Below are 10,380 nucleotides of genomic sequence, written 5' to 3' on the forward strand. Positions count from 1 at the left end.
TTTTTAATAAACACCAAGTCCACTTCCAGTCAGAGGTAAACAACACCACTTGGTGTTGTTTACCTCTACTATATGTGTGCACCGTCATTTACCTTCCGGACATAGTGTTATGTACCCTTGTACACTTCCCGTCATATAAAAATGGTACAGTTTTTTTTCCCAATGTAAACCAGTGTTTCTCTTACATATCTCTGGTTCAGACTGGAGACAATGGTTCGTGAAACAATTCATTGTTGCCATCATAGATAACGGAATTGCACTAAATCTAAATAAAAAAATTAACGTTCAAAAATGTGTTTAGATAAATATTATTTTTAATATTAACAACAAAAAACGGTATCTAATAAATTTAATAACCAGAGAGACGGTTGAGTTAATGTCCAAAATGTTTGAAGAATTTTTTAATAATTAACAATTATTAAAATATAATAATTAAATACAAAATGTTAATAACATTTTGTATTAATTTCAAATTTAATTTTTAATTTTTCCAGTGTGTTTTATTTATTCTAGTATGCCACAATTCAATACAGTTTTGTGCTACACTTTACGAGAAACGAATGACAGCTCTCGATTTGAAATTTAAAGTCATGTCTAAATTTTTTATTTTTTAACATTATTTTTGATTTAAAATATTTTCATAAATTACAATAAAACACGATTCAAGTCCTTCTTTTAGCTGGTTTTATATAATATATTTTCGTTATGTTGAAATATGTTGAAAAAAATTGAGCCAGGAGGTATAATAAAAGATGATCAAAGAGGTAGACACACGCCAACCAATAAAACTCCTACCGAAACCATAAATAGTATACATCAACATATTAAATCATTCCCAAAATACGAGAGTCATTATTCCAGAGAAAGGAGTACGAGAGATTATCTGGGCACAGAACACAGAAAAGATGTTTCAACTGTACATTGATGAATGCAATGAAAGACATGTAGATCCAAAGCTCAGAGCAAAAAAGTGGTTGTACGCAGATATTTTTAATAAAGACTTCAAGTTGTTTAAACCGCCCGAAAGAGACATTTGCGATACATGCAGTACATTCACCGCTCAATTAAAAAATAATCTTACTGCAGATGAACTAACCAGTGTACAGGCTCATCATGATGCTCACCTAATTGAATCTAAAACTCGGTATAACTTAAAACAATTGGACTTTATAATAGCTAAAGAGTCACCAAAATACAAAGTACTATCTGGTGATTTGCAAAAATGTTTGCCTTCACCACTAACAAACAATTGTATTCGTTTCTACAAAAGGAAGCTTTGGACATTAAATTTTACATTACATGATGCCAGTGATTCTTCTGTACAATGTATAGTGCGGGACGAATCGAAAGGGGCCCGAGGTGCAAATGAAATTGCCTCGTCAATTTTGAAATGGGCGGACAATACAATTCCAGGTAGTCAAGTAGAGGACATCACTCTTTGGACCGATAACTGCTATGAACAAAATAAAAATATAAGTATTATAATGTGCTATTTTTAGATACTGCGTACGTACCCTCAAATAAGGACGATCACTCAAAAGTTTTTACTGAAAGGGCACACACATATGGAAGCAGACACTGTTCATGCTTTAATCGAAAGAAAAATAAAGAAACTCTCCAATTTGGGCATTTTAACACCATGGGACTGGCAACAACTAGTTCGGCAAACATCAGGTAAATACACAGTGCACAATATGGAACTTGCAGATTTCAAAAACTTCAAAACGCTGTTCGATAAGAAATTGTCATCTAATCCTCCTTTTGTAAGTAAAAAAAAAATGTTAATAAAGACCCTGTTCTACTGTCAACATGTGTTTTCCTTCAAGTCCAACAAGAACACATTGGAAAGCTCTTTTATAAGACCGATTTCAACAATCAAAATATGTATGAAGTGTACTTCATGAGGTATTGAAGACAGCAAGTAACGTTTCCAGCCCAATTAGATCAAGTCTCAGTAATCCCATTACCAATCACAAAACAAAAGTTCAATGACTTAATTTCACTACTGCCTTTTGTTCCGTCAGTTTGTCATGCGTTTTATCAAAATTTAACACATACCAATGTAGCCACAAACGATTACCCACAAGAAGATGAAGATGATATGGAGCATCTTTAACAATTTTGAAACTTGTCGTCTATAATTTTACTTAATTATTATAACATTATAATATTTACCTCTAATAAAATAAAAGTATAGGCTGTTAAATGTGTTTGTATTGTTTATTTCGTAAAGACCTTAACATGCAATGCCACATTATTTAAAAAAGTTGTTAGAGGCAAACAACATTATGTCCAACTACACATTTTTAAAAAAATTTTAAATAATGAACGGTAAACCTCAGGTATATATCACTTCATGGAATGAAAAACGATTATACACACCAAAATAATAATATATTAATCCGATAGTACCGATATATACATATATATATATATATATATATATATATATATATATATATATATATATATATATATATATATATATATATATATATATATATATATATATATATATATCAAGAAAAGGAGTACGACCGTCAATCCAAACTTCTCTATGGATGTTTGGTTTCATATTGTTCTTTTTAGATGAACTGATGATGCTTTCTGAGCAGAAAGCGAAACGTCTTCAATAAATAGATGAAGTAGCCACCTTCTTTGTCTTTTATTTCTCCACTTTGACCGAAAAACCCACCATTCTTCGAGTGCACCTTAGTTATATATATATATATATATATATATATATATATATATATATATATATATATATATATATATATATATATATATATATATATATATGTAAAGTATTTAACAATTTATTTAACTATTATTTAATTTCTATACTTTAGTTGCTTTTACCTAAATGTACTGTAATTTTTTAGTTTATTCGTTAGTAATTGGTTTTAGTAATTCGTTAAGAAACTATTCCACTGAATAATATGATCTTTCAGATTGATAGGATTTTGTCAATTTACGAAACTTAAGGAAAGAAGTTGTAGATTTAAGTACCAAAGGGGGATGGTTGTATAATTTTTTTGCCGAATATAATATAGATTTATTTACTAACTCAGTGGACGGGATCAGTAAGTACGCATCAAAGGTTGAATTTCTGGTGGAGTAGTCATGATTAGGTCTTGTCGGAAAAATATTAAGTTGTTAACGAATTAAGCAAAAAGTTACTAAAATATATAAAGAGGGAAGAGTTAAAATCCTGTGATTTTTGAAGTAGCTTCTACAATGTGTTATTCTACTGAGGCCCAACAGATACAGTATTGCTCTTTTATGTCATTTAAAGATAATATCAGATTGGGTAGCTGCACTAGAACCCTAAAAAGGATATTGAAGATGAGACTCGAGCAAAGAAAAATATGTTGTACATGCAGTACAGAAAACATAGCATCACTGGTACATTTATTAGATAAAAAGTTGAACTGTTTTTGTGATAAAATTTTATCTATCTATCTATTTTATCAGACGATCTATCAAAGTCTTTAATATGTAAGAAGGTATATATTTTACTGTCAACATACTGTAGAGATATTTAATAAATAAATAAAAATAACATGTATTTTATTCTTTACACATATGGTGTGCCATATTTTTAAAATAATTTGGTTTTATTTTTGACAACATGTTGAAGCAAAATTAAAAATCGAAATCGATTTCCATTATTAAAACACTGTCAAAAGATGCAAAAACTACAAATACAGTTTTCGATAAATTCAAAACGGCTATTCCCATTTGTATTTGCCCATAATATTTGTGATTTTTTTTATTGTGTATTTTCCATCTATTTGTATGATGTATCTGGAATTTTTTATTGCTTCCAAGATCGTCTTGGTTTTTCCTAAAAAAAGTTAATAGTATAAAACCCATTTTAGTTAGCGAGAATCAAGCCAAAATGAGTATAAGCTTACCTGCAAATATACATTTTATTTCCAACAAGTACAGAGGTTGGTCACCAAAAAAAATTATTCCATCAGGTGAATAACTTATCCACCTATTTGATGAGGAAATTACCATGCCACATTCCATCACATCCATCTTTGAAATTTTCGTATACATTTCTCTTGCTGTGCCCTCAAATTTTAAACCATGCTTAACATATTTATTATTTACCTGAGGTGGATAAAAGTATTTAAATGCTTTGGTTTTCCAATCTTTATTTGAATATGTAAATATTTCATAACATCTACTACCAGTTTTCTATATTTTTCCCATTCATTGAAATTTTTAGGTATGTTGATGACAAGATCTAGATCATCCTCAAGAAAACTAGATATTTTCTCCGTGCAACAATTTTTAACAGAAACTACCTCAACTGCAGACAAATACAACATTATAACTGACTGACAAGCATTATCTAATACTGCTCTAAATTGACAATTATTGGGTAATATATTTTTACATATATGAATACCACTTGATGCTGAAGGCAAATTTCTCCTACCCTCTCTAAAAAGTAATAGTTTTAAAATTTTCATTTATAAAAAAAAAGGCATACTAACCTGTGTTTTGCAATAGCTGGAAGTGGAAGATTGTCACAGAAGAAGTTTCCTGATTGCCACTTCATCTACTGCTAATCTAGTAGACCCATCTTTAAAATATGGCATATCTTTAAAACATGGCACTTCACTTACAGGCATTGGTTTGTATTTGTCTTCTTCAATTTGCTTGTGTGAAATCCATGAACACTGCATTTGTGTTTGTAAAAACTGTTCCATTAATTCCACATCTTCCCTAAAACAATATTAATGTAAAATCAAAAATTATCCTTGCATGATTGCACTTATATTTGTAAATTTACATACCTTATACATTTAACAAGAACAGCAGAGACATGTTTACATTTTCCACTATTTCCTGCTTTACATGAACATGACATTTCACTAATGTTCACACCATTAGTTAAAAATAGGGTTCCTTTAATTTCGTGGGGAGTGGGGACTGAGCTGGACTGAAGGCATAAACCATATATTTTGATAGTGCGCTCAGAACTTTCCTCCAATTTTCCAGTCAAAATAAGATGGCCAGAGTTTACAACTTGTTCTCCTTCTACAACACATCATGAATTTTCAGTAACACCCAAAAACTTCATATATTCTAGGATACTTAACTTCATGACTAAACTTCACTAAAATAAAACTTATAACAGAATTGTCTATTAATCAGTAAGAATAAACAATAGTCAAACAAAGATAATTGAATTTAAAAAACCATAGATAAACGAACAAAACTACTCAAAAAGACATAAAACTAACGGAATCGCAATTTACAAGACAAGATGTAAACAATTATAATGGCTCTTAGGTCGGTTCAAATTGATGCCGCATTGGCGCTGCGATCTTAATCAGAATAGTCAATAGAGTTTAAAGTAAATGAATATTAACCTGAAATGGATTAATCGCTTGTGAAAAACGTGCTAAGTACAAAAATATGTACATAAATCACATTCCACAAATATTTAGGTGACGGAAAATTTGTGCTAAGTGGGCTAAGAACATTTGACTCGCTTTTCACAGGTAAAAGTAGTATTTTGAAGTTTCAACCCATGATTCACAGTGGAACATTGACCGTAGAGATATCACTTAGCCCATTAGACAAAAAGAAAGAGAAAAAAATTAGCTTTCTGGTGATGTTCTTAGCTCAAAATTCACAAATTTGCACTTAACCCACTTTTTACAAGTGACACAGATATATATATATATATATATATATATATATATATATATATATATATACATATGTCCAAAAGTTTGGAATATTGGAATATTTCATTTTTTATTGATTTTTATATATTAAATCTTCTGAACAGTTAAACATTATTTTGTTTTAATTCTCAACAATACTAAATAAATAATACCACCCCAAAATACTAATAAAAATACCACCCCAAACCATAATACTGCCACCTTCAAATGGGACACGCGGTTGGGCTGTTTCTAGTCGGGCTTGTCGTCCTGGAGCACTCCAAACCAGTGTTCTTCGCGAATCAGACACCAAGCCAATTTTTGACTCATCAGAGAACATCACGTTAGTCCATTTAGGGCCATGATGCACCATTTCTCTAGCCCATTGCAACCTTACTATTTTGTGTTGGTAGGTTAGTTTAGGAACACGTAGGTGTCTTCTACGATACAAATTTACCGCATTTAGTCTGCGGGTTATTGTTTGCCGTGAAATATTCAGTCCTTGAAGCCTAGAAATTTCTCTGGATATACCAATTGTAGATTCCGGACGATTTCTATGAGCTATCAATGTTATTTGCCGGTCTTGTGCTGCTATTGTACATCGACTTCTACCACTTCTGGGTCGATCCTTGACGTAATTTGTATCTTGGAATTTTTTTTTAATTTTTGATACAGAACTCTGAGTAACATCAACAATATTCGCGATATAACTTTGACTAAAGCCCTGTTGTAACAAAGCAATTACTCTAGATCTGTCAAAATGAGATATCACGTTTCTAGGCATTTTTAAACGGCTCAATTCAAATTTAAACAAAGACTGAAATAATGTGTAAATACTCTAATCAGTTGAATGTGACCAAAATCATACAAAAACGATTCAAATTTTTTATCATTTTTATTTAAAAACGCTCTAGAATGAATATCAACAACAGTTTTAAAACCACCATAGGCGTAGATATATTATTTGTACTTATTCCAAACTTTTGGACATGTATATATATATATATATATATATATATATATATATATATATATATATATATACATATATATATATATATATATATATATATATATATATATATATATATATATATATATATATATATATATATATATGGATGTGTTTTTTCTTATTTCTTTTGGAGTTAAAATAATTCTATGCATATCTACTTTTAGAAATCTGGTGTAGAATTATGGCGCTTTGAAGTTTGATTGTAGTATACCTACTTTCACTTGTTCTCTTCTAATCTTTTGTAAACTATATTTATGCAGTTCTTTATTTTTTTTTGTGTAGATCCCTGGTATATATTTAGTGCGAATAACATTTCTTATGTATCATTATCTTATTATTTTCATTAACTTACTCTTAGTCTTCTAGGACTTGTTTTATGCAGTTACTATATCTCGTTTGTGTAGAACTTTGTTTTATTTGACATATCAAGTAAAGTTTATATGTATTTTTGAGTTGTTTATCAATAATTACATTTGCATATCAATGTCTACATGCTTTTACTCATATTATCATTTTGATATTATTGTTACCTAACTTTAGGTACTCAGTCTACTATTTTTTTGAGATTCATTTATTAGCAGTGTCATTCTATTCATAGCTATTCATTTCTGTGAGATATTATGATCTCTATATTATATATTTACCTGACTTTGCATATTTGTCTTTATTTTTGGATACTTACGTTTGACTTTAATTATTAACTAGACTTCATACTATGTATATAGTATGCTATTTTACAAAGGAAGTCAGAAGACAGAATTCTTCAATAATGTATATCTGACTATATCAGTTACATGTCCCTTTATCATTCTGGTTGTTGTGGATAGCGTACTTTAATTCCTTTCTTAATTATTTTTAAATGATTTCTTCAAGATGCTACCAAAACATCTAAATGCAGATGAAATTCTAATTAGGAATGTCTCTGTCCCAAATACAGTAGAGCAAAAATGAAAGATCCTTACTGGACTTCTTTATCAGGAAGCCAGTAAACGAAGTTTTTCTGATGTTTCTGTTAATTTATCTTTTGGTGTTGATTACCAACAAGCTTTAGCTTCCTACTCTGATCTGTTAGGTATTATATCTGATTATTCAGTAATTACAAATAATGTCTGTACTGCCTCAAATATAGGCAACCAGTAATCAGTAGCCTTGATTTGGCCTACAAATTCTATCAGACGTGGAATTTTATCCGCATTTGGTATGCTCAGAAGAGATATCACAACTCGCAAAGTATATGTTTATAACATGTTTCATAAATACAAATAAATCTATTTTGTGGGATAAAAAGTTTAGCACCGTGTACAGGCATTCGTATACTGCCTTTCTAGTGTCCAAACCATTATCAATTATTTGTTTAAACGGTTCCAGTTGTATTTCCGTAATCAAATTAACCTTTACAACCGTTTCTTCATAAATTTGAGGTAAAATAGACTCTAACAAATGTGTAACAAGCACTGGTTTCTTATAGACAGCGGTATTGACGGTTGCTATTGCTGCTCTTTTTACGTGTACGTCTGAGTCCTTAAAAGAAACCAAAAAGTCACCTATATATTCTCTTAATAATAGATCAATTGTTGATCTATACAGATTTCTATAAAAATGGCTCTAGAATAACCCAAAACGTGGACCAGTATTGAAGTTTCTGGGAGCGAAAAGAGGGTTGCTTCCAGCTCAACAAAGGCGGATGGCCAACAAAACAGCTTAAACAAGCTTCGCTATGGTTATACACTATGTAAATAATCAAGATAGCTTCAAACAATAACAAAGTTGACTATGGCACTTAAACAATTATTTTCCAACTACTGGTTGAAAGTCAAACTAACACAAAAAGAAGAAAAACAGGATGGCCAATCGTTCCATAGAAATATTCTCCGATATCGATCTCAGCGAAGTCAGGAAACTCCCAAAAGGACAAAAGAAGAAAATAAATCAAAAATGTTAATACACAATCTTGGAAAAGAAGGAAGACTTCAACTTCAACTCCAAATTCAAATGCTACACTACTATCCTCTTTTATCACCATTTCAATAAATTAGATGTGTATAATCACTATTACTCTTGTTAATTTTTAGGTAAGTATTCTCGAACTCAATCGACTATAGGTGGCAGTGAAATTGTATTAATATGGCGGATGTAGTTGGGATAACGTTTTTGATGTAATTAATATTGTGGGCGATTCAAAAAGACCTTTAATTTAAAGAAAAGCTGTGCTCCATGCCAATCACATTATAATGTGCGGAGTTGTATTAGAAAATGAAGATCAGGTGAAACTTGAGTCATTATGTTTGCAAGCCAGCAATTTGAATTGATTACCGCATCAAATACGAATTGAAATCAAGTCAACCATTTAGAAAAGACTTTCGATTGCAAGTGTACCCGTAAATACTGGAACCCCTGGGAAATGCAAACACGTTGTAGCTGTTTTGCCCATTGTTTTTCGGTAAAAATACATACTTATTTTTTATAAGAATTGGCAATACATGTTATTTTTGTTGTAGATGCTTCATTTAGAACTTAGAAGACCTAAGTAGTACAGATACAACGCAACAATGAGGAAATTGTTTGGTCTGTGAGCACAGTGCGGTCCCAGTATAGCTTGTAGTTCATTCTCAAGTGTACTTTCAGGAGAAATAAATATTACTATCATTTGTATAATTGAAAACGGTCTCTGGATATAGAGATCGAAACGTCAGTAAATAAACATATGAATAAATATTTTGTGGCTCATTTCCTACATTCCCCTAAAAATACAGAATGTCACAAACAAAAAGCTATAAAAAACAAGTAATTTTGCAGAAAGCTTACTGATGCCACCCGGCTGTCGCGGAAGTTACGCTAAAACGTCTTTTGACGTGACCCGTCCTTAAAGAGTTACGCAATGAAATTTTTTAAAACAAATTTTAAGACAGTTTCCACACCACCCCAGAGGTATGTCTTGTGTCGCGTTACTTTTTTTAAATGGGTGTTCGCCAAGAGCCATATTGTCTTATTAAATAAAATGAACAAAACACTTAAACAGTATAAAACAAAACAAAATAAAATCCTAAAACATAAAAACAAAATAAAAATAATGTTTGATGTAAAACATTGTACTATTCTATTTAAACACAAACACTATACACACTTACTATGTTCTTCTCGTTTTTTTTTTGGTTTTTTTTATGCTGATGTTCTTATTAAAATATTAGAAAATATTATTCGCTGTCTAAATCTGAAGATGCAGTGCTGCTATCGCTGTCATTATCTTCACCACCTGGTGTAATTATAATTGGCTTTAGTAAAACTACGATATGAGTGTCAAGTTTCCACATACGATGTTCTTCTTTAATTATGTGGCCTATACATTTAACCCATTTCTCTGGAGTTACATTGAGGATTGCTTGAATCAAAAGTTTCTTAACTTCGTTTAATTTGAACGTTTTGTTATTGCGTGCTACTTCTCCTTTCACTTGCGCCCAGGTAAGTTTAATGGGATTAAGTTCGCAATGATAATGTGGTAGACGCAGAACTTTGACACCATAATCTTTTGCAGTTTCATCTAGAGCATATTTAAGATATTCACTTTTCCTTAACCGTGCAATGTCAAGTAGCTAAATTTTGAGCATTGACTCTTCGTATGCAATCCCCTTTTCTGTAAGCCATTCTTGAATCTTCCCTTTCAATTTCTTTCAC

Source organism: Diabrotica undecimpunctata, chromosome 9 (genome assembly GCF_040954645.1).
Source record: "Diabrotica undecimpunctata isolate CICGRU chromosome 9, icDiaUnde3, whole genome shotgun sequence".
NCBI lineage: Eukaryota > Metazoa > Arthropoda > Insecta > Coleoptera > Chrysomelidae > Diabrotica > Diabrotica undecimpunctata.